The 24,993-nt window shown below is 39.4% G+C and overlaps 1 protein-coding gene across 14 annotated transcripts in view; it reads left to right on the forward strand.

Annotated features, from left to right (window-relative positions):
* RBMS3 (RNA binding motif single stranded interacting protein 3) overlaps window positions 1-24,993 on the forward strand; it is a 708,203-nt gene that overhangs the window by 637,983 nt on the left and 45,227 nt on the right. The window lies entirely within an intron of this gene.

Below are 24,993 nucleotides of genomic sequence, written 5' to 3' on the forward strand. Positions count from 1 at the left end.
GATATACTAGAAGGAAAGAACATACTGAACTCTGCCTACAGATTGTTTTAATTTTGTTTCCTACATCTGATTAGTTTCTCAGGCATGGATCCACTCAACAGTGCCATTAATCAAAATTCAAATGTACATTCCACCTAAGCACTGATACATTGATTTATGTGAGGTTGGTAAAACTAAAATGAAGGTGTACTGTTTAGGATTGCTCATTAAGTGTTAGTTAGGATGTTTGTTATGTTCATTTGTGTTCGAATATTTTGACCTCATAATAGATTAACATCTATTATTTTCTGTTGGGAGTTAGCTATACAAAAGTATAATTACCCTACATATATCTGTTCAGTAGCTCACAATTCTCATCCGACTTTGTACTCCTCTTCCACATCCGTCTGATTTTTTTTCAGTTTTCTCTAATCAGGCAATGACATAGTGTGTGACTGACCGTCTCCAGGAAGCCCAATAACCGCAGCTGTGGTGCTGCACCTCTCTGCAGACCCTGGTGGAAGTTTCCATCTCAGTGGAGTAAAGCTACTGCTGTGCTCCTTGCAGGGAGACAAAGATGTATCAAACAATCAATTCTGTCTTCTAATATTTGGATTTAATTGCAGACCACAAGAAATCTTAGAAGTGTGAATATAATGTGTCATCAGACCTGTGGAAGCCAAAGGATCTCTGATCCTTGCAGAAATATTCCCTTTCTAACGGGAAGAACCTAAGCACTTTACCGATTCCAGTTTTTGTTTAAATATGTTTGAATATTGTTTGACCATGTTCAGCAAAGCATTTATGTTCTGTACTAGAAGCAGTGAGTAAAATTACCACATCAAAAGACGTGGTAATTGGATGTATTTACCCCTTCCTAAAGGGCTGTGAAGAGAAAAACAGTTTTTATATTGAGTGGCATCCTCAATGTGCCAAGTTAAATTTGTGTTAATTGCCAGTCAGAGAGTTGTATCAGTGAAAGGATATGTGCTTTTATTTGGAAAAGCAGAGGGAGAGTGGATAAGAAGTTTAATTCTTCAGTTTTGGTGTCATTGACATTATGGGTTACCTCCATGTATTGTCTGTAGCTATTCCAGTCTTTTCACTGAAACTTTTTTTCCATTTTGTTTCCCAAGATTATGCTCTTAAATAAATGGACACGAGGGCGTTAGTACTGGAGAAGTATAAAAGCAGAAAGGCAGAACTACTATTCCTGAGATTTCATTCAGATCTGAATTCTTTATTAGAAATGTCTGAAAAAATCTCAGAGAATTACTACACAACAGACTATCTTTTGAAAGGAAATGAAGACAGTGTGTCTATTGCAAGTTTACTTTAGTTTCATGCCTAACTATAGACAGCTCCATAGCTTAAAAAAGTATGAAGAAAAGATTATGACAAAGTTGTCAGAATGTAAGACCCAATGAATTGATGAAACTGGGAAATTTTTAATTTGGTTGGCTTTTTGTTTCTTCTCATAACTTAGTTTGCCATATTATTATCTAAATTGCTACCATTTTACTTCACAGTATTTTATGTGATGATTGATTGAGGTGCATTATGTCCCATTGGAAACCAGTGCAGATAAATATTACATTCCCCTTGCCCCAGGAACCAGAACATTTTGTTAAGCCTGTGTTATTCTGTCTGAATAAAGATGAACTCTTACAGAAAGCACAGTATGAATTGCACAAATGCTGATATTTAGTTTTTTGTTTTGATTATAAATATCCACTAAATTATGTTACTGGATGATTAGTTTTTCATTTCAGAAGGAAGCTCCTACTTGATACTTATGTATAATTTAACACCATGTCCCTCGTGACAAAAAAAGAGTCGGGCCCAAGCCGCAGAGGAGACAAAGGAGGTTTTTCATTCCGAGTGCCATGCACAGACAGGACAGCTTGCTCCTCGGCTGGCAAGCTTGCCAACAGGAGGAAAGAGCTGTGCTGCACAACATCACAACCCTGCTTCTGCCTGCCTCTCCTCTGGCCGCCTGTCTCTGCTCGTTGTCACCTGTGTCCACTGTCATTTAAACACCTTGCTCCTCCTTCACGGATATCCCCCCACAGTTGGGTGGCCTGCCAGAGATGTTGCTCATTTATTTCCCCTCCGTACATCAATTTCAGTCACATCTTCCTGATGTGTGCATTCTGTATTCATTTACTTGGTGAATTCAAAACAACAACACTATGGTAAAAGATTATATTTCTGATTTCTTCTGTAGCTTTTCAGCTATGACCAGATAAACCTCTGGCCCTAGTAGATAGCAATAACATATATATTACCTGGAAAGTATGTGCAGATATTGCTTTTCCTTCCCCAGCCTCATTTGTCTTACTTTTGTATCTTCTTAAAAACAGACAATAGCCAAAATGACATTCTATGAGAAAACAGTGTTCAGAAATACTGGGAAAAAATTTCCCAGGTCAGATGTGGCAGTCAAGGACTCTGAAAATATAGGATAATTTACTCATGATTTTCCCTGTAACTTTTAACCTTGACATACTAGCTTAATGCCAAAGAGCAGCAGCAATTTAAAAATATGTTTTTTTGTTTTGTTTTGTTTTGTTTTGTTTTCCATGATTTTTGCTAGCTTTTTACTAAGAGACGTGTAAAATTAGTAACAAATACATTGAAGAAGCATTGTTATTTCAGAATAATTAGTATTAGGCTGGAATAGAAGGGTCACACCTCCCACATCTTTGTGCTTACACAGCCTTCAGAGTTTTAGAAATCAGGATTCCAGAATCACTTGAACAGGATGAAAAATTTACCTTTAGGCTCATGTGTGACTCGGTTTTGAAAATGCATCCTTTGTCAATGGAGTCTTCACTACTTTATGACCATGTTGACTTTACTGTATCCAAATAAGAATGCCTCACTTTTGCCAATTTTGTTGGTTTTCCATGTGCCATGGTCCCTCTTACTAGCTTTAATAGAAGATGAGCTGCAGAAGAGTTATGGCTATGTGTAGTTGGACTCATAATGGCATAACATTTATTCCACTGATAACAGTCCTGCTCCGTTTAGTTAACTATGGCTTTCAAAGTACAGCGTGAACTCATCCCTACTTGAAAGAAGTCTTGTATTTCATTACTGCCTTAGGATAAGCGTAGATGCATAGCGATGACAGAATCAAAACATAAATGGGATAAGAGTTATTCTGGGGATTTATAATATTTGCCATATTAGTGTGTTCTTCCTACAGTCCCTGAAAGCCATCATATGGTTCAGTGAAAACTTAGAAAAACATGTTGTTTAAACTCAATTCATGTATAGATAATCTTCATTTTTATTAACAGTGACATTTGTGTAAAACTTCTTTGATTCAAATCTTTATTTCAAATCATGTGTACTCTTGCTCTCTAGAGGCTTTTTTTTTTTTTTTTAGTGAACCAACAGAAATGCCCTTCCCTAATACTGCATACTGGTTTATCATCTTTCATTTTCCAGTAGAACTATGCCCCCATAGTTCTGGTCAGTCTTAAACAGTTTCTACGCAGTAGTTGGAGAAAGAATATGCCAGTGGGTGCAGGAAAGGTGCAAGCAGAGCAGCATATGGAAAAACCTACTATTGATAAAAGTGCATTTGGGAGAACTTCTCTTCTGGACATTTCTCAAGGCCTTACGGCCCTTTTAGAAAGGTCAATGGCTTAATAAACGTCCTTATTATTATTTTTTTCCTGTCTTCCTTCCTCTAGCCCATGGCTGAATGTAGTCTGTCTGTCTTTAAAAGCACCAACAAAAACGTTCCTTATTTCATAAGCAGCGTAAAACCCCTGCTTTAGTGAGAAGCTAGGCTGGGTAACGACTCCAGAATCTTGCCTTTTGATTGTTGTCCATGAATGTAGCATAAAAAGTACAAACTGTCCAACTGAAATATATCAGTTTTCATTTTCTCACTAGCGACTCTGTTGTTTTGGATAGTACCCAAAATACCAGAGCAGTTTCAGTGTTTTGATTCCTACGCTCTTGAACAAAGAAGTTCCTTGTGCTCCCTTTGGTGTCCCTCTCCCAGGGCTGCTTTCTTTACCTCGCGTTTGTTGCTCTACCTTTTTAGCAAATTGAGCCAGGAGTCCATCTTGCATTTCGGTGTACGACTGTAAGGGAACAAAGTATGTCCTCTGCAGGCAGCTGAGTTCTGCATCCAAGATGAAATGTGAGAGTTCAGCTAGATGGTATGAAAAGTAAACAGGAAATAATCCTTGGAAATTGGAATCTCCAGCTATTCTTTTAACTTTTAGCTGTGTATTTTTAAGAGATCCTTTGAACATGAACTTACTTGAACTTTTAAGGCTAAAGAGTTTAGAGGTTGAAATAACTAACCAAAGACCAGTGCCAAAGTTCTGCTGAACAATTTTAATTCCAGTGTTTCCCGAGGCAGAAAATCAAGGACTGCCAATTCTATAACTCTGATAATCAAGACAGTAATTGGCAATGTTCCTTTGGGACAGGCAAGCTTGCATGAGGTCATTTCTGCCTGCCTCTCGCCCAGCACCAGCCTTATATAGAAGTTGTCTCTGCTACTAAATGGGTAATTTCAAACTCAGCTGAGCACTCACTCACCGACCCTCTCCAGCACCAGGTGCTGTGGTGTTAAGGAGGGTAGGTACTCTGGCATCTGCCTGCAGAGGACAGAAAAGCAGTGCCTGTAACCCAAGCTCACAGCTCTGTAAAAGGAACTAGGAGTAAACAATTCACCCAAGTCACACACTGTGGTCAAGTGTAGGGGCTCATACATCTGGTTATTCAGCTCTTCTGGAATCGTACCGAAGTATTGCTGCACTCTTTTGTTCTGCTGTTGTAGAAATTAAAATGAATTAATATGAATGGCAGAAAAAGCCTTATCCAAGTCAGATTTCCAACCCCTTTTGACACTCTGCTAGAGCCCCCTAGTGAAATTGGGTGGTTTTATGATGGCAGAAAAACACACCACATATGGATTCACTTAGAAAACATGTACAGGAGAACCACAAGTGTTTCCAGTAGACAAGCCCTTGCATTTTAGGAACTTGTGCATTGCTGTTTTACCTTAAAAAGTCATAAGAGTTCTAGTAAAATTTTATCTTCCTTCAAGTATTCTATGGATAATATGAACACTAAATGGATAAACCATCAGTCTACATTTTTTTAAAGGACATTACTGGAAAAAAACACGTATACCTATATTTAATATGAATGTAAATGGAAAAGTTATTTGGAAAAGAAAGCTGACACTAAATCTGAAAGGTACTCCAGAGAGTTTGAAGTTGGGAATTTCTGGTTGAGATAAATAGTGGTTACGGAATATTGATTTCTTTTTAACAGAAAAGATGCAACCTTAGCTGTCAACCCTCATTGTCAAGAAAAATCTCAACATGACAACTGTTTAAAAGCAGTAAGGTTTATCAAAGGGAGCTATTTTTTAAAAGATAGATATTAATCAATAAACATTAGAGTACCTTCAGTGGAAGAATGTAGTGCATTTTAAAAAAATCAATTTCTAATTTTGTACATAACCTGCAGTCTGTTTTAACTCTTCCAACTATTTATGCATTTGCTAAGACTGGAAATCACTAATAATATGTTTATTTCATATAACATATGTATTGTGTATGTCTCTGGTTGCATGTAGATTTGCATTTACACAAGGTTTTGAGTTTACACTAAGTCAAAAACTTGAACATAGACTCAAGGGTTCATATATCGTGCTTGCCATTTTGAGCAAAAAATCCACATTCGGTGAGCACTCACCATGTTAGTTATTGTCCAGGTAGTAGATTAATAAGTAGGCAGCATTTGATAGGATCAGTGAAGAGTGATGGACTGCATAAGCACATGGTATTAATTATAATCCAAGAGTTAGATTAATGAGTGTGCAGAAAGTAATGGGCTCAGCAGAGTGGTGAATTAGGTAAGCATGTGATATAAATTTGTCAGATGATTTCTCAGTTTAGCTCACCATCAAATATTTTGCCATGTGTATTGCATTATGGTTATTCATACATGTGCGCTGTGAACTAGAGAGGCATGTGATACATGTATATTACAGTCCTCTCAAATTTATCCTCCATCAAGGACCATCTCTCTCTCTCTCTCTTTTTTTTTTTTTTTTCCAGTAATGTCCATTGTCTGGAAGTTGATGCTAATATTTCCGTTTCTGCAGTGGCAGCTTTGCTACTCCTGTTTAAGCAAATGTAGGCTTGTCCGATATTCAAGTAGTAAGCAGGACACAATCCCACTTGCAACACAGATGGTTGTGTACTGCAATTGCCGAATATGCATGTTCTGTGAGGGTAGAAAGGAAAGGCAGCAATTTTCATCTGCCACAGGCAGCGAAAAGCTTTGAAAAAGCTCTGTGCTCTGGCAGCACAGAGGTTTCACACTACTTGGTGACAAGGCTGGGAGTAATCTACTGTTGGTGCCTGCTGCACGCGGTGGTGGGTCTCGTTCCCATGATGGAGACACGGTTCTTGTTTCCCTAGTGTGGATAATATAGGATAGAGGATACTGCTGCAGAACAGTTCTCCAGCAGAAAGGGACCTGGATTTCCTTTGGGCTTTCCAAATCCCTTCCATGCTCTGCAGAAATCTGCATTGCCATTACAGATGAGGCACTGGGCAGCTTTGGAGAAGGGGACATCCCTTCTCCAAAGAACTGTAAGGACTGGCACAGCCTCTCACTATTCTATATGTGAATTCCTGCTAGTGAAGGATCAAGTTAATTTGTAGGCTTTCAACAAAATGTCTTTTTAGGCACAATTGGAGAGGAAGGTGTAATGTAAGAATCAAGGTGTAACTGCAAATTATTGCAATTATTTTAAGTATGCTATTCATACAGGTTTTTGTCCCAGAGAATTCCACTGTCATTGGAAGCAAAATCCAAACAGAAATCATGAATATGTGTTCATTTATAGGTGTAATATATAGCAATAAGCATTCTTTCCAGAGTTCCTTTTTGACCTGTGCCAGCTTTTCTTTGCACTGGTTTCAGAGGATATACATAGACTTAGAGCACTTAGTAATAAATACTTTTTTTTTTTTTTTTTTTTTTTTTTCTGCCACTGATCTGGTGCATGACCTTGGAGAGAACATCTTTTTTCTCAGCCTCAGTTTCTCATTTGTCTTTTTTTTTTTTTTAATCACATCTGTTTAGATTATAAAACTGTCACACCACTAAATAGTTTTTACTGATTGCTTCTGAAATGCCCAGTGGAACAAGAGCATCTAAACACAGACTCACGATTATATTATTAATATTTAGGGTTGTCTTGTTAAATAGTAAAACAAAGCTGTCCTAGCTACAAAATAAATGTTGGGTCTAATTTTTACTTGTACAAATCAAGAGTTAACTTCACTTAAGAAAATTGAGTTACATAGGTGTGAAACAGTGAGACTGAGAAGAGAATCATGCCTGCAGCAAAAAGTTGATGAAGGAGACTCTGGCACGCTCCTAATTCTTAAAACAAAGTGTGACCATAAATTACCATTATGTTATACAAGAGTATTCAAGGACCAATTTACATAAGTAAGGGAAATTAGCTAATGTATATATTACTACAATTACCTCATGATTTTCTAGCACAGGAGTTGTGTAAAAAATTATAGTACTGTCCTTTAAGGAATTAGTGACCAGTTTATGAGTCAGGATTCCTGCTCTATCCAGGAAGCATGCTATATAATCCCTTCCAAAACCTGATTAATTAGTTTGATTTTTTGCTGCTTGCTAATCCTGTCAGGAGGCTTGTTTCAGAACACCTTTGCTCTGAGGTTTAGAACTGCATTTTTAATTTCCAACCTGAAGGTACTTTTGTTCATTTTACATCCATCTGTTCATGATCAAACATCCTCCCTTACCTTCAGTAAATCTTCCCTCTTCTGGATGTTCACCACATGAATTTATAGACAAAAATCTTACCTGCATCTTCATTTGCTGAAATAATTATGCCAACATCACTATGCATTTACAGTAACTTAGCAATTTTGTACTTCTGGCTGTCATATTGACCCTCCTTTGGATCTGTTCCACTTTGAATTAATTTTTCTTGGCCAGTGCTTATAGTATTCCAACCCTTTGTACAACAGCACTCATACTTTCTTCTCTTTGCTGAGAGTACTTTGCTAAATTATAAAATAACATCTTTTTCCCTTGTGCACATGACTCTGGTAATGCAGACATCCTGTAATTCAGTGCTATACCCAGGTTTTCTTCTTCTTGCAGTTTTCTAGCAAATGCTCCTGTGTTATAAAGGAAACCGTTTATTAGCCTAATTATCTTTATGAAATTGCACCTTGCTCTATTGAATCGAGTTCTTCCTGTATGGTAGTTTGATCTGCCACTTTGCTGAAAGTGCCTTGCAACCTCATCATTTCCCCAAGTTTTATTATTCAAGGGCATTATGTATTGGATGAGAAAAAAAATGTTGTGGGGCTTTTAGTGACCCTACCTTAATTCTTTGTCATCCACAAAGTTTAGTAATTGCTGGTGTGGCACCAACAGAAATACTTTATTGACCTTCAGAGAGCTTAGATCTGCTGCATGTCCCTTGTACAGAAAATAGGTCATTTTATTTTAAAAAATGAGGTTAGCTAGCTCTATCTTTGGTTTATCTATGTTCCATCTTCATTAATATCCTTTAGTCCTGGCCTCTGGACCTGTGATTACATGTGCCATTCTTTCATTACTCTCCAGTAGAGAAAATCCAGTCCTGGTTCCTTGTTTCACTCGCACCCACACCATGAGTTCATTGACTTCTTTGGGTTTTTCATCTCTTTTGACTGTGTTCATCCCTCTGTCCAAACTTTCATTCCCAGAAAGCTGCCTTTGCCACTGCTGTCTGATGACTCATGCAGGAAATGGAGGCAAAGTCCTTGTCCTGTTGGATCTGCTTCTGAATTACCTTTAATCTGTACCCCATCCACACTGAATAGGGAGCCTGTGTCTGGGTTCTGCTCTTGTGTTTCATATATCTGTTTGAGAAGTCTTTTGTTAGGTGTTTGAATATCATTTGCCAGCTCTCAGGAGATTTTTAGCAACTCTTACTTCTGGTCTGTGAGATGTAGCTTTTTTTGTCCTTTTCTTTTTCTTTTTTTTCTTTCTTTCTTTTTTTTCTCCATGTTCATTCCTGATATACTTACTGAGGTGTCTGAGTAAGAGGTTGACTAATTAACACCTCCTCGACTGTAACTGGTGAGGTATCTTAATAACATAATTATTTTTAAATTATTTTTGCAGAGAAAGTTCAAACATTTTTATATATATATATATATATCATTGTATAAATGTACACTGTGATTTGACATCCTGGAAGTTAGAAGCTTCCAAGCTATTGTAAGTAATAGCTCATTACTGAATACAGTCTAACAGTATTTGCCATTCATTTTTTATTCTATTAGATGAAATGCTTTCTTTTCAGATCAAATGTCTCTATAAAGAATGTAATATTGATCTAAGCTATTCAGTACAGAGACAAATCTAGATCCAGTCATGTGTATCTTTCCTAAACTGATTTCACTCCTAAAGAGGTTAAGCAGACTGATCATTTAATTACAGTTTTCAGGTTGTAACCTCATGGCCTTGTTTTCTTCTCAAACCAGTGTAAATTAGGAATAAGACTGTTATAAGTCCATGCATTCAACAATGTGTGTCAAAAAGCTTCTTGTTAAGAATCAGTAGTGTCTGCAATATTGTTGAGAGTATGATTTCAACCTCTTTCTTACATGATTGAAAAAACAAATAGTGAAATACAATAGCATAAACACAGAACATTCCTTGACTGTTTCATAGTAGGTTGATGGAAATGAGTTGTGCAACACAGTGATATATCAACAAAGTCAGAGGAGTTTTGAAAGAGTGCTGAGTTGTTATTTAGTGAAACCACTGAATGACTATTTTTTGGACTACCTGCCAAGGAGAGATGCACTTCCAGCACGGTAGGCTTTCTTATCAAATGGCCCATTGTTGAAAGAAATGTGGAAATCACCTGCTGAAATTTCACTTCTTCTAGCTGTGGTTTAAATGCAATTTGTTATTCTTTATTACTGACTACAGCCTTGAATGTACCTAGTTAAAGGATGTCTGCTGACAGCTTTTCCACTCCCTGCCTCTTAAATCAGTTACCAGGGAGTTTTTGTAACATCACTTTGTTGTCCAGGAGAAACCCTGTCTCTAACTTCCAAAATCCCAGGTGTAGCCCTTCAGTACTGTGCTTTACAGAGTGGACAAATGTGTGGAAGATGTATTTTTTTTCTATGCACCACAAACACACATCTCAAATCACAAAGAAAATTGGGTCCCTCGTTATCAGATGTCTACTTCTGCCTCCTAGAAATCTGTAACACTCAGAAAAAACATGTGTGAAGTCCTCATCCAGGGCTTGGTCCAGGATAACTTGGATGATTTCTTCAGCTCAAAGCTGAGGGTCACAGGTTTGACACCCTGCTACTGATCTCAGTGGTGGGACAAGTGGGTTGTGTATGATTCACACAGCAAACAGCCTGCTTTCAAACAGCCTTTGTACTTTTCCAGTACGACAATCTGTAAATCATTATGCACCCCCCTCTTTGCCCAATCCACACAGGATGTGAGTCTGTATCAGCTCCCAGCTTGATAGCTTTCCTCTTTAGTGCGATCAGTAAAAGACTCCTGCTTGCAGCTTTGGAAATTGCTAGTCTATTGCCAGCCTCTAGCCAAGAGGGTGGGCGTCACATTTGCAGATGTCCCACATCTGACAGGGTTGGGGCTGGAGGCATATTTGGAGGCAGGTAGTGGGAGAAACCTGCTGTGGTAAAGCTGGTCCATCTGTGCTGCTGGGACTGCTCCTGGCTAGCCCTGGCTCCAGTGGCCTGGGAATGCCAGCAGTGTTTTGGGAAGAGCATGATTATATGCACTGCGTCACTGCCATTTCTTCCTGCTGAAAGAAATTTTCCCTGTGGAAAGGGGAGAATTGCTCAAGGTATACTCATTTTGAATAGGGATCAAGTGCTGGAGGCAATGAGGGTTTCCTGGGGCTTGTCACAGGTCTTACTTCAGGGAGAGGAGGGGGTGGACATTTGTCAGGAGGATTTTGAGCGTTTGATAGACAGGTAGACGCAGTGCCAATTCTCCCTGATTCATGTCTGTGGAAGTAGCAAAGCTGTATTAGCTCCCTCGCTAACTCCCACTCCAAGTTCAACCTGCAAAGCCTCTCAGCATGATAAAGCTGCGATAGGCCACATCTTCCCCCCAGAAACAGCACAGGAATAACAAGAATTTGAAGGGAAAGACTGGTGCAGTTCCCCCTGCTTTCATGCTGCCTTCTGCAGACAGTAGCACCCATTTCACATGCCTCAACCTTCACTTGATATCCGATTTGATAACATTTCAGCCTAAATCTTCACAGGTGCTCAACACCTTGGTGACATTGATTTAAATGGAAGGTGACTGTGGGGCCAATTTTAGTCAGTGCTTAGGGCAGGGAGATGAGGGGGAAAGAAATTGTTCTGGAAAGGTGGCCTTGGTGCTGTTGCTGCTACCACACGGGAGTTAGGGCTTCATGCCCAGATTTGGACTCACAACAGCAAACCTACTTCTGATCTGTACCAGTGTTCATGGTGCAAGCAAGTACAACTCTCCAGGGATAGCTCTCAGGCCCTGCTAACTACTTTTATGCCTTTTTTTTGGTATTGCCTCCACTTTCCAAGGTAGTAAATCAAGACCATTTTTCTGTTGGTGACAAAATTCAGTTTTGGATATTAAACCAAGAAGCCTTTTGCAGGGACTTCGTATGTGGTGTGCACATCTCTGAGTTTCTGGGCTTTGTACTTCGGTGAATAGTAACCACGGATGTTTCCCCTAGAATAATATAAAGAAAATAATGTATATAAATGATGCTAATTCTGATTAGAGGTGATTTTGCTGTAAGCCAAATGAGCTTGTTGTAAAGACTGTGCAATAGAGCCTGGAGAATTTTAGGTATCATAATCTAAGAGAATTTACTATCATGGGGACTAGATGTACAGTGGTCATTGTTTATCATTCTTCCTGGTGTTTTACATGCCAACCATATCTCTCTTCCAGTTAAATACCAGTATAGGTCATAGCTTTGGAGGGTATGGGCTCCTGTGCTTAGCCATGATCTGTAGTTAGCATCATCCAGACTTGCGCCATGCTGTGAGAAGCAATAGGGAATAAGTGTCTCTGTAGCTGCTATATCTGTGATGATGATATGGGCTTGTCTCCCCAGTATGCCAATGTACTTGAATTCTCTTTGAGCCTCCTTTCATCGTTTTGTTCAACAGACAAGTAAAGGAGGAAGTGGGAGAATGCCGTGAGTGCTGTTGTGTCAAGTGGTATAGGATTGTGCCTTGCTCTTTCTTTTCAATTTCTCAGCCAAGCTGGGACTGCATGTAACCTGGTATTATGCCACATTAATTCTTTTCATGGAAGAAAAGGCTATGTTAACACTTTTGTGCTGGTAAAATTCTTGCGGATAAATAGAAGTGGTGAAACTCTTTGAAGTTAATAATTCCAATATCCAGTATAAGTCCTAGGCATGTCACAGGCATTGCTTTTGTATGTTATATGTTCTAAAGGACACTAATTTTGCTCAAATATAGTGGTTTCCCTCTGAGAAGTATTTTCCTTATTTCAAAGAATGCTATCTATCATTATGACATGTTCCAAAGTGGGAGCCCAAGCCAGGCAACAACAGAACAGTCAGAAGGTTAGAATGTGTGGCAGACAAAGACTTAGAAGCCCCCAAAGAGTCTTCTGACAGGCACCCATTTTAACTCGAGGTATCATTGGGTAATTAGTGCTATGATTAACTAGATTAATTGCACATTAATGTGAAATTGTTTAGCTTCCCTGTGAGTGAGTCCCTTTGCCAACCTCTGACTTAGGAACTACAGTAAATATCAGGGGTTGCAGTGACCTTTTTGAGCCTTTTGCTGTGTTTTGGTTAGACCTTGAAGCAGCTGCCCCATAGGTACACCTGGATGGCAAATCTGAAGCAGGTATATCTGATCAGAAGTGAAAAGATGAATCGTTATCTTTAAAATGTTGGATGGTTGCCGGCAGGTTTTAAAATCTCATCTGCAGAGTTAAGAGACTTAGAATGCAACTTTCTAAAAGTGATGAATCAGTTCTGATGATTGATACAAAGCTCTCATTTTCCTGAAGCTTTTCAAAGGCTTTTGAAATGATTCTGAAATATTCCAATAATTGGTGTTGTACCATATTAAAAATCCTGCCAAGCTGTCTAATTAAATGCAGCCATAGTTGCTTCTCAGAACTGAAATTAACTCCTTGGTTTGACATATTGTGAGCCCTCTTATACAGGTGGATAATTCAAGCTCTACAAGGTGTTTTGGTCACTTAGTTTCTCAGTTCAGTGGGTCTGCAATTGAATCATTTCCTCTTAATGGGTGACTTGACTAAGTGGTTTGAAAGTAATTAGCAAACCCAGTGGATCTGATATTGAAGTGTATGATCATCATCTTATCAGGCACTACTTATTTCCTGTGGGAAGCTGTGGTCGACTTCTCAATAAATTGAGAGCACAACTTGTTGTTCCTTCTACTAAGGAAGTTAATCAGGGAATGGTTGCACCATCCCAGACATGTTTTGATTTGTGATGAAGTGATCCCAGCTGACTTTAAAGGCATTTTCAGAAAGTCTATTCTTTATTAGTATTGGATATTTTATTTGGTCACTTTCAAGAAAGCAGTAATTGACTTCTTACAGACACAGACTATTTTTTATCCATTAATACATTTTAATCTTGGTGCACAGCTATTAATGGGATATGCTTCCACTCCAGAGCAATTCAGATTGATTTTGTTTCTACTTCAGAAATATATTATGGTAGACCCACAGTATATAAAAATGCTCGGTGTGCTGAGCTGAGCTGGCCTCACAGTATATGCAGCTTCTAATGGGAGCTCAGTACATTTAAGGAAGTGGTGATTGATTGCCTGGTGCTCGGGCTAATTGATATGGCACTGAGTTAGTCAGAAGCTCTCAGCACCATCAAAATCACACATGACGTTGCTCCACTGCTTCTTAATATTGACTGGGTAGTTCGTATGATAAAAACAGCATGTTGTGGAGGAGACTTCCAGAGCTGAGTGAATCTTCCTTCAGCATCAGTTACATTCTTTCCAGAAAGGCTTCCTGCCTGGAGCAGCATTACTCCTCCGCTGGAAATTTTTTAAAAGGATGTTCTCAGGTCTGTTTATTTTTTATGGGCTTGGATGCGGTCACTGAGATCCTGTGAGATCAGAAGAATGGAATGAAAGTGGCCACAGATGACACTTGAGCTATTTCCACAGCTGGATGCACACCAGCCAGAGTAGGCGGTCCTCTGCAGATGAATTAGTTCGTTGAAGTACATGATACAAAACATCTGTTACAATGAGAACAAACAAAAACAATGTGCCTTTGAAGACTGCGATTTGTTGGGAGCTGCTTGCAAGGGTGCTGAATGAGGCAGTTGTCAGCAAGGAAACATTTTCAGGCTTGCCCTTGTGTGAACTAAAGCAACACTGCACAGTAAAAATACCTACATTCAAAACAGCAAAAGACCAGCTTTTCCCAAGTGTTGTTAGTCTGATTCCTGATACAGCAATAGGAAGGGAGAGAGTCCTTCTGTAACAAATGTTTTTTATACCCTAAACCGCTTTTAATACAATGGTATAATTCCAGCTGAGTGGCTGTAAAACGTAGAAGCTACATTGGTACAATAACTGTTATTCTGTCAGTCGTTCCCCACACTGCTTTATTACCAGCTGTCTTGAAGTGCAATAGACGTTTTTCATTGTCACTGCCACCTGATGACAAATAAAACCTTCAAAATGTTTTTGCTCTGAGGAGCAGCTCACAGCTCCTAGCTGTGGACCTTTCATGTCACCTTAATGCGCAGAAGTGGTCCAAACATTCCCACCCCATTTTACTCATAACAGGCAGTTAATTTTGGCTGCCTTTTATTTTTTCTCACATTTGAGCTGATAAGAAAGTAGAAATACTGGATATTTCTGGACTAAACAAGCACAACATATGTATAAACGTTGAAGACAGATCAGTCAAAGCCAGCTGTTTATTGGTTTTCACAGGTCAGTGTTGTGGATGGTTTAAAGAAAATATAGTAGTGCTAACACAGTATTTTAGTATGAATTGAATGTAGGTATATACTAAAACACCCCTTCCTCCTTTTCTTTCCTAAAGCAAACGCACTAACTAGGACACAGGTTAGATGGATGAGGACCATATCCTATATGCACAGAAAAGCCTGCACTACCGAAGTGTGATCCCAAAGAGTGTTTGAGCGCAGTCTGTATGCATAGAAGGTGGGCAATAGTAGTAAAAGAAATAAATATAAATTAGTCCTTTAGATCAAGTAGTAGGGATATGTGATTTGGGACCTGGAAGTCCTTTAGTTCTCTCCCAGCTGCTGGCCTGCTGTGTCTGCATGAGGCAGCACATTTTTGTAAAGCTCAACGTATGAAACAGGAGATCCCGAGTGTCTTGGGGTGTCAGACGAGCCTGTACATGCATCATCACTGCCTGTACATCTGCGATCAAGTGGTGGGTGTCAGGAGAGGTGTGAAGCTGCTGAGGAAGCAAAGTTAAATTTTTTGTTCACTTCAATAGACTCTAGTTTATGCTTTCCTGATGAGCAGGGTGTCTGATTGTATACATCGTCATAGTTTATTATAGCTGTACAAGACAATTATGTTAATCTTACTTTTATTTCCTAATATTCTTTGATCTCATACACATCAAAGATGTAAAATTTTAGTCTTGTTGGTAATTAGCTAGAAAGCAAATATGTTGTCTGTCAGTACAGAGGATACAAAGCACAAGAAATTGTCCTGGGGGAGTCTAGATTCTAGTCTATTTTTTTTTTTCCTCATCAGATTTTTATTTCCCTTTCATCAGTTGCCTGAGCCATTAAATAAATGTACTGGAAGTAAACTTTGCCATTGTGAAATTCATTCAGCTTTTTAAAACACCTAGTCACTCAGTATGGATCCTCAATTGAGGAAAAGCAGTTTAGAATATCAAACAAAAATGTACATCAATGTTTCCCAAACTTGCAACAACCCCCTTGCAGTCTGTATCAACAAAGGTTTCATGCTTGCTTGCTGTTAGTTTTATGCAGACCGGGGCTAATGCTGTGCACAGTTCTCATTTGATTCAACCATTATAGTCCAAAGGCTCTGATTCCCAACTTGTGATTAGTGATCTGGTCAAGAACAGCAAATGGCTACATGCTAAATTATTTGGATTGCAGTTACTCTTCAAAGCTGTCTTTCTGGAAGGAGAAAATGCACAGGGATTATTTTACAATTTCTGCAGTGAATCTCTGCATCAGTATTTATGCCTACAGCTGGCGGATTTACACTTTGCAAATTATGCTGGGGATTGACCCCTCCCCCTTTTTTGTTCATGAATTGCAAAGAGATCATTATCTTCATAAATTTGTTTACTGTCCAAAACTTTCATATGAATAATTTATGGCAACATTTCAGCCTAAGGATTGTTCTCAAGTTGCATAACAAGTATTTATTAGATGGTTTCATACTGGAAGTTGTTATTAGACTTGCTGCCTTCCTGTTCCCAGGTTGGTTGGCCTTATCTTTATTAATTACTTCAGCTTCTAGACAAGGCGACTATCTTGCCATAAAATAAGATTGTCTTTCTTGGTTAAACAAGTCTGAAGGCAGCCATAGGTTGCTTGTATGGCAAGCGCTGCAGAAAATAAAAATAACCCCAAATTTAAAATTGAGTTGTTGAAAACAGTATCACTGAATCGAGGTATAAACCTGAAAATGAGAGCAAAATCATCTCTGCCTGGATAATTAATTAATGACAGTGTGTCTGTAGTATATGAATCTATTGGATATCTGCATAGTAATGTACAGTTTGGCTTCATCTCTGAGGATTAGAAGAGTGGGGAATCCTGGTAGCATGCAAGTCAGTGACAAAACTCTAATTGATTTCAATAGGCCCAGAATTTTAAGCCATTTTTTTTTTCAAATTTGCTAAGCTAAAATCTGTGTGTTGCTGTGATTGTTAGTTTATGGAGGTTTTAACCCTTGAAATTGTAAATGGCTCCTGCTAAAAATTTGTCTTCATCTAACTCCAATTTCAAGCATTCACATTTATGCACTACTCTGGATTTATAATCCCTTACAGTGACACAGGGCTGGAAAACCACGGAACAGGGTCTTTCATGATACTGCAGTTCCTAGATAGTAGAAACAGAACAAGAAAATACCACAATAAATACTACAAGAGAACCATTTAGTGTACTTTTTAGGCCCACAAATGGATTTTCTGTGTGCTTGGAAAAGCCACTACAGAACAGAAATATGGCTGCCAAGATGTTGGTCTCTACTGGAGTTTATCGGAACATCTGCTGTTAGTTATGTTGTGCCTTTTGATGTCAAAGACAGAACAAGGGATTGTTTGGTTTTTGGAGGAAGGGGGTTCAAATGGAATGAAGATTCACAACCATGCAGCGCACAGAGTCCAGCCCTTGAGTCCCCATCACTCTGGAATTAATTAGAGCCCTCTTTTTTCTATCCACACAACTCTCAGGAAAAGATGGGAGTATTACCCATTTGCCTATCATCTCACTCCTATTTATCTTCCTTTAGATGTTTCTTGTTTCCTTTTCCTCTGAGGCTACCCTTTGCCTCTGGCTAGGACTGACAAGACTATTACATATATAGTACTCTGTGAATAATAAAATTTGGCTTTGTGGATAGAATCAAATAATAATGCTAAAACTTGTCCTGAAGTGAAAATGTGCAGAGGGAGAGGGTAGTGACATGGAAAAAAGTTGTGAAAATGTTGTTTTGACTCAACTCCAGGAGAAAACTGAAGGAGTGGGGAGAGGGTGAGAAGAAGAACAAAGACAAAATAGCTATAATCTTTGTTTTCATTTCTGGGCTATTGAACTAATTTTAGGCTTTTTTGTTGTTGTTGTTCGAATTTAGATAAATTCTGAAATGACATGTCATTTGAAATGTGGTGGAAACACTGCATTTTGACAGCTCAATTTTTTATTTATTTTTTTTTTCATTCTTTTGGTCACAATTATGTGCCAAGTGTGACCTGAATTCACGGGATATTTTATTCTCCCTCAAAGTGTCTTTTCTGAATAACTTACAGTTCATCTCAGCAATATTCATATACTGTCCAGCTGGCTTTTATTTTTTTTTCTTCTCTAGCTTTATAGTATAGTTTATTTCTTCAAAGCAGTTTTATCTTTGTGTAAAAGACTTCTCCCTGAACTCACGTCTGACTCAGCTGCCCAATCTGTGCCACCCAAAAGGCTGATCATTTAGTTTGGGTCAAAGACTCGTTCTAGTACATTCACCACAGTAGGGGCAACCAGCTTATTTTTCTCTGGCAGCAGCACAAGGTTTTCTGTATTGCCTGAGACATTTTGACAACAGTATTTTGTAGTAGACAGTTTCTAGTCAGCTGCCTGCTAGCCTGAAGGATTGACTTCTGTTGGGCAAGAGCAGAGTTCAGAAAAAGACCTTGACAATTCTTGAACTGCTCTTTTTTTGATAGTCCTTAGGAACTACGAACTTTTTGTCATTGTGTCATCCTTTCGACCACAATGGTAGTTTGATTTCTAGATGCCAAGAAAAATAAAACAGACACTTTGGTATATTTCCCACAGAAAACAGAGCATCTCTGAAATATTCAGATAGCCAAAAAGCAATCAGAAAACCAGCCCAGAGAAGCATTTCTGACTTCAACCTCAAATTCTCACAGTCAGACTGTGTGTGGAGAACATCGCCGTATGTCAAGGTTAGGTTGCTGTGTGTTCACATGGGCCTGAACATTGTGGCTCTTAGGAAATGGTGCTCCAAAAACCTATAACAAATGAAAACTTTTTAAAGAAATTACTGCAGCACATATAAATAACCGGTGCCAAAGAGACTTGTCTATTTTATACCAATAAATCTATTCACATTAGAAAACTGAAGCAGCCAAACCAGACTTCCTTTGTGCATGTTGCTTTGGTGGGTTCTTTCACTAATGAACAAAAGGCTGCTTTTGAGCAGGTAGCCTGAATCTGAAATATGCAGATCTTTCTGTATTTATCTGCTTATGCAAAAATTGGTGACTGTTTTGAGGTAGGTTGAAATGGATTGTAATGTGAGGCAAATTGCAAGAGATTACCAGCTGTCAATGTAGAGAGAGATAATAATAAAGTATTTGGTCATTCTAGGCATTCCAATAACTGGGAAGCTGACAAAGTACCTTGTCACCTGCTTTCTGTCTTCATTTAACCAGTATCACCAGAATTCCTCTGAAACTGGCAGTGTGATGGGATGGACATGGTCCATTCAGTAATGTAGAAAATGGGCTGTTTTGGGACCAGTCTTTGGTAATTAACAAATTTTTGATAAAGCAGAACTTCCTGAAAAGACACAGCAGTGACAGGTAGATGGTAAACATTCTCCATTGATCTGGCAGCATGCAGGACAGTGACCATGCCAGCCTCTCCCCTCCGTACCATCAGTGCTCTCCTACATGGAGCTAACTCCCGCCCTAGGGAAGGCTGTTGGACACCATCAGTTGCAGTGATGTCTCTTTGCGATGGAGAGTGTCTCTCTGTGGGTAGCTGATGCCTGGACAGAGCTGAACAGCTGTAGCTTGATAATGAGTTTCAGTCCCAGCAAACTTCAGCAACAACCGAACCCAGTGACCCAGCATTGAGACTCCTTATTCTATTACCAGCCCTCTGAGCCACTCTGTTCCCCCCATGTACTTTCAACATATTTAACATGTTACAGCTGTGCTCGCTGCCATACAATAGTTAAGAGGGCTGCCAGCATTTCCAGTATGAACTCATATTTTAAGGATAATAACTCAGCTGTAAAAATGTGCTCCAGGCTGAAACTTTATAAGGAAGATCTCAGCCCAAGAGTGACTTTATCTGGACAAAAAAAGGGGAAATATTTCAATTTAGTCATTCTTAATCAGTACAGATGTATTAAAAAGAAAATAAGTAATCCTTGTAGGATCAGTTATTTACTTTTTATTCATTTTAGCTTAGTAATAGCCAAAATCTATCATTTTTGAACTTTTCATGTCTATTTTTTAACTTGACTGAACCACTTTGCACAATGAAGTTTTATTCACCAGGGTCAGTTCTAAGTGCGTTTCCTCAATATTTTCGTCCTCCTTGGAAAGAAAATAAATGAAGTGTGGAGCAAAGTAGACTTAGGCTAACCATTTCTATTAATGATTTCAACTCTTTGCAAGATGAATTGAGAGATTAAATGATTTCTCTTATTAATTAATTTGAACTGGAGTATGTGATCAAAACCACCTGTTTCCTTAGGACCAGAAATTGCAATGATCCAGGCTGTATCCCCAGTCTTAACACTCATGGACATGGGAAAATTCAAACGTTGTTCCATACCCATCCTGTAACAGGCCAGCTCCTGAGATCTCTGCATATCACCCTGTTTGTAAAGCATTTAGAGGTCCTTGGTAGAAGTAAGACTTATGCACAAGCTGATTTCACTGGAGGTACCTTAAAGCAAATGAGGACTAAAATATCCCATTTTTACTTAGAAAATGAACTTACCCCCTATAGACCTCTATTTTTTGACTGCTGATACAAAAGTGAGGGCTTGGGTTTGATTCCATTTACATCAGTTTTACCTCGCTGATTTAAATGTGGTTACTTTTGAATTGTTTGCTCCCTGTGCTGCCTGCCACCAGCTCTACTGGTGTCTTTTGCTCTCATGCATTAGAGACAAGCACAGGAAGTTCTGGCTGGATAAGAGAGGGCACTTCTTTACTGTGAGGGTGACAGAGCACTGGCACAGGTTGCCCAGAGAAGTTGTGGAGTCTCCTTCTCTGGAGATATTCAAAACCTGCCTGGATGCCATCCTGCACAATGTGCTCTTGGTGATCCTACTCAGCAGGGGGCTTGGACTTACATGATCTTCAGAGGTCCCTTCCAACCTCGATCATTCTGTGATTATTGTAAAAAATTTAGGTAAAGACATTTTTTAAGGCCCAGTTTGCCCAGATTGTGTGTGTATTATTGGTTGTTCAAAACAATGGGAAGCTTCACAGACATCACTGAGGGCATCATCCAAAGGTGGTGGAGTTGTCCAGGTGCAGCAAAAGCCATCTGTTGGTAGCAGTTGGCTTGTACAGTTGAGTGCTAACAGCAGGTGAACCATGGTTCAAATTTGTAAAGGTACAAGTGAGGCATAGGAACTCATCTTCACTATTGAAGATTTGTTCCTCAGTCTTGTTTTCGAGGTCTGTCACCAAGCTGACACTGCTGGGTAGCCAGGCTTAATCAATCAAAGGGCAAATCCCAATACTTAATGGAGTGCATTTCACCCAGTCGCTTCCCTGAGGGGTTACTTTTGTGCTGAAGAGTCCAGAAAATTAAACACAGTTTGGGACCTGGGGCAGGGTGTTTAAACTCTGAAAATGTGTTTTTTTTTAGTGAGAGTAGAGACAGGGCTGGGATAGTTTCCTTTTGGTTATTGTGTCAGAGAGGGCTCTGTTTAAATCTAACATAACAGATTATGAATCTAACAGAATATGACAGAGATACTGATTTCTGTATTTGTCCTCTCTAATAAGGAGGCTTTTCTGGATTTCCAGACCAGAATGAACTACTGTTTTCTGGAACTGAATTGATATATAATATGAACTGTGACTTAGTACAGAATTTCCACCTATCAACTTCTGTCTGAAAACTCTTATTGATAGCAAGTCTTTAGAAAAACACACCATTCACCCATGGATTTGTTTCCAGCATTCTCTACTTTCTGTCTTTCCTAATGGGTAGGATAGGAAGGCTTCCTGGTAAGATGATGTGGATATTTCTGGCCCTCATCACCCTTCCAGAACTTAAAATTGTTAAAATTGGGAAACTGGGAAGGAGGGGGAAGAACATAATTTTCTCATATCCCTACTTTTATTCTTCCTTTGTGCAGGAGCTGAACAAAAAGGAGTTCAGACATAATTTATAGGCAAGAGATGACAGTGCTCCACAGTGTGCTGTCATGAAGGATAGAGGTTGAGTTGGCAGCTGAACTCAAGTGATGCAGCAGTATCAGCCTCAGCAGATCCAGGTGGATCCCTCCTCTCATGTAGCTGGATACCTGGAAAAACTGGCAGCACCTGCATTACCATGGCTCTGAGGGTACAATTCAGATTTGAGCCTGGCCTGGGATTTAACTCAACTGCTTAAGAATTACATTTGGCCCAACATCACAAGGGCCACAATGCAGTCCATGAGCAACTGTGTGAGAACCATGAGCTCGTTCTCATTTGTATTGACCATCTCCAGTAAAGAACCTGTCTGTTCTTGGAATTCCAGGGAGACATCCCAATATCCACCTATCCCTTGACTGTTCTTCCTGTTGTCCTCTCAGGGATTACGGATCTCACAGGGAAGACCTCTTACTGTCTGCCATACTGGCACATCTCCTTGGGGTTTCATTGATTACTAGTGCCTCACTCTTTGGAAAGCTGGTGATATTTCAGACATTTCCATCTGAGACTGGTTGTGATTCTAATCAGGTCCTTCTAGTGCTATGGAGTTAATACCCTGCACAGCAGTACCATTCTCCTCTGCTCCTCTGGCTCCAGTTGTGTAGGATGTAATTTTGTCATCTTACCTCTGGTAGATACACAGGGCTATATTAACCACCTAGTGTTCTCTTTTTGTGTGTGTTTGTTTTTTTGTGTGTGTGCGTATTGTTTTTTTTTTGTTTTGTTTTGATTTTTTCCTTCTCTTGTTAGCCCATTCCTTAGCATTTCTGATGTCTCCCAGTGTCAGTGTTTGTCCTTCTAATGAGTGAATCTTTTCTTCCAGCACAGCCGCTAGATTGCAGCTCACACAGAACGAATCCCTCCTGGTTTCAGGCAGGAAATGAAACACAACACATCTGCTAGATATTGCAGATGCTCTCCTGTCACTGGCCACTGCAGTATTGAGGCTAGGAATGCACGTAGAAGAAATGTTACAGACATTTCCTCTCCAAACCCAGTTAGCCATTCTTGGAGCCTGGCAAATGACCTATGCACTAAATCTCGCCAAAAAAGCAGAGATCAACAGCACAGTGCCTCAGACATTGGGTCTGATCAAATGTCTGTTGTCATGACTTCGCAGAGACACAGAGACAGGCAGGGCTGCCTCACCTTGCCTGGAACACTTCAGTTCCAGGGAAGGCCAAGCTCCTATCACATTAAACATGCTCTCATGCCACCAACAAGCTCTGCCTCTCTGCATCCAAGCTCAAGCTAACAGCAAGTCTTTCTGTTAGGCATTTTTTCTTGTATTTCAAGCATATTTCCTTGAGTAAAATAAATGTTCTTAGCCAGTAGCAGAAGGTCTTATTCAATATTTATTGTATGTTGCTCAGAAATAGGAAGTTTAAACAATCACTATTGGGTTTAGTTTCTAGTGTTGCCATAAATCCTGGACTGAGAGTTTTGTGTCTGCAGGAAATACAACACAGCAGAGAGGAAACAGTCTAGGAGGTTTCTAGAGTGTGTGGAAGATAAATTCCTGACACAGCTGGTGAGTGAGCCAAGTGGGGACAGTGCCCCAATGGATCTTTTACTTGTTAACAGAGGAGGACTTGTGGGTGAAATGAAAGTTGGAGGCCATCTTGGACATAGTGATCATGAATTAACAGAGTTGTCAATTCTTGGAAAAGTAAGGAAAGGGGTTAGCTAGTTTATCATCTACAAGAAAGGCTGGAAGGAGGATCTGGGCAACTACAGGCCTGTCAGTCTGACCTCAGTGCCAGGGTAACTCACGGAGCAGATTATCTTGAATGCCAACATGGAGCACCTGCAGGGCCATCAAGCAATCAGGCCTAGTCAGCATGGGTTTATGAAAGGCAGGTCCTGCTCGATGCACCTGGTCTCCTACAACAAGGTGACCTGCCCAGTGGACGAGGGTAAGACTGTGGATGTAGCCTGGGGAAAAGGAGGCTCAGGGGAGAACTTATCATGCTCTGCTATTACCTTAAAGGAGGCTATATCAGTCTCTTCTCCCAAGCACCGAGTGATAAGACGAGAGAAAATGGCATTAAGTTGCGCCAGGGGAGGTTTAGGTCAGATGTTAGGAAAAACTTCTGAAATTTCTGAAAGCTTTGTGAAGTACTGGAACAGGCTGCCCAGGGAACTGGTTGAGTCACCATCCCTGGAGGTCTTCAAAAAACATCTAGATACAGAGCTTAATGACGTGGTTTAATGGTGCTTTGCAGTGCTAGCTTAAAGGTTGGAGTGGATGATCTTACAGGTCTTTCCAAACTAAGTGATTCAATGATTCTGTGATTCAAAAAACAGTGTCAAATAACTAACCCAATAGCCTCAGTGAGTGTAATAGAAGCAGTGACAGAAAACATTTTTTCCCATATAAAATTATATGGTGTATATATATATATGTACACAGATATGTATATAGATAAAATATTAGATTATTGGGAATGCAAATATAGCATTCTTTTTGAAATATATATTTCTTTTAACCCATTAAGGCAAGAAATTGAAAATTTAGGTTAAACACCAATGCTGACTTATGTTTTAATTTTGCTATTTAATAATTTACATTTTGCACCTTGTTAGAACTAAGATGTGCCATCAGGTCAATTTTCTCACATGGTTATAAGCATGAAGGGTTAGAACACAGCAGAACTGTTTGGAGAGGAAATTTATTGGGATTTCACTTTAATAGCTGAAACTCCATTCAAATCCTGAGAAAAGATAGGTGTGACTCCTGATTCCCATTTCTTAGGATGGCATGTCAGCTACTGGAAGACAGTGGTTGAAGGAATTAGTCCACATCTGAAAATATGCTTAAAAGCATAAGCAGGATGGAATTGCCAAGCACAATGCTTTGGAATGTGTCGCACATGTTAGGTAGAGATCAGGAGTTCTGTGCAGGAAATAAAGATTTGTTCTTGTTAATAGCATTCAGGTTTTGAAATGTGTACTTATTTTGACATGGAATAAAATGATTTTTGTGTGTGT

Source organism: Oxyura jamaicensis, chromosome 2 (genome assembly GCF_011077185.1).
Source record: "Oxyura jamaicensis isolate SHBP4307 breed ruddy duck chromosome 2, BPBGC_Ojam_1.0, whole genome shotgun sequence".
Lineage (NCBI taxonomy): Eukaryota > Metazoa > Chordata > Aves > Anseriformes > Anatidae > Oxyura > Oxyura jamaicensis.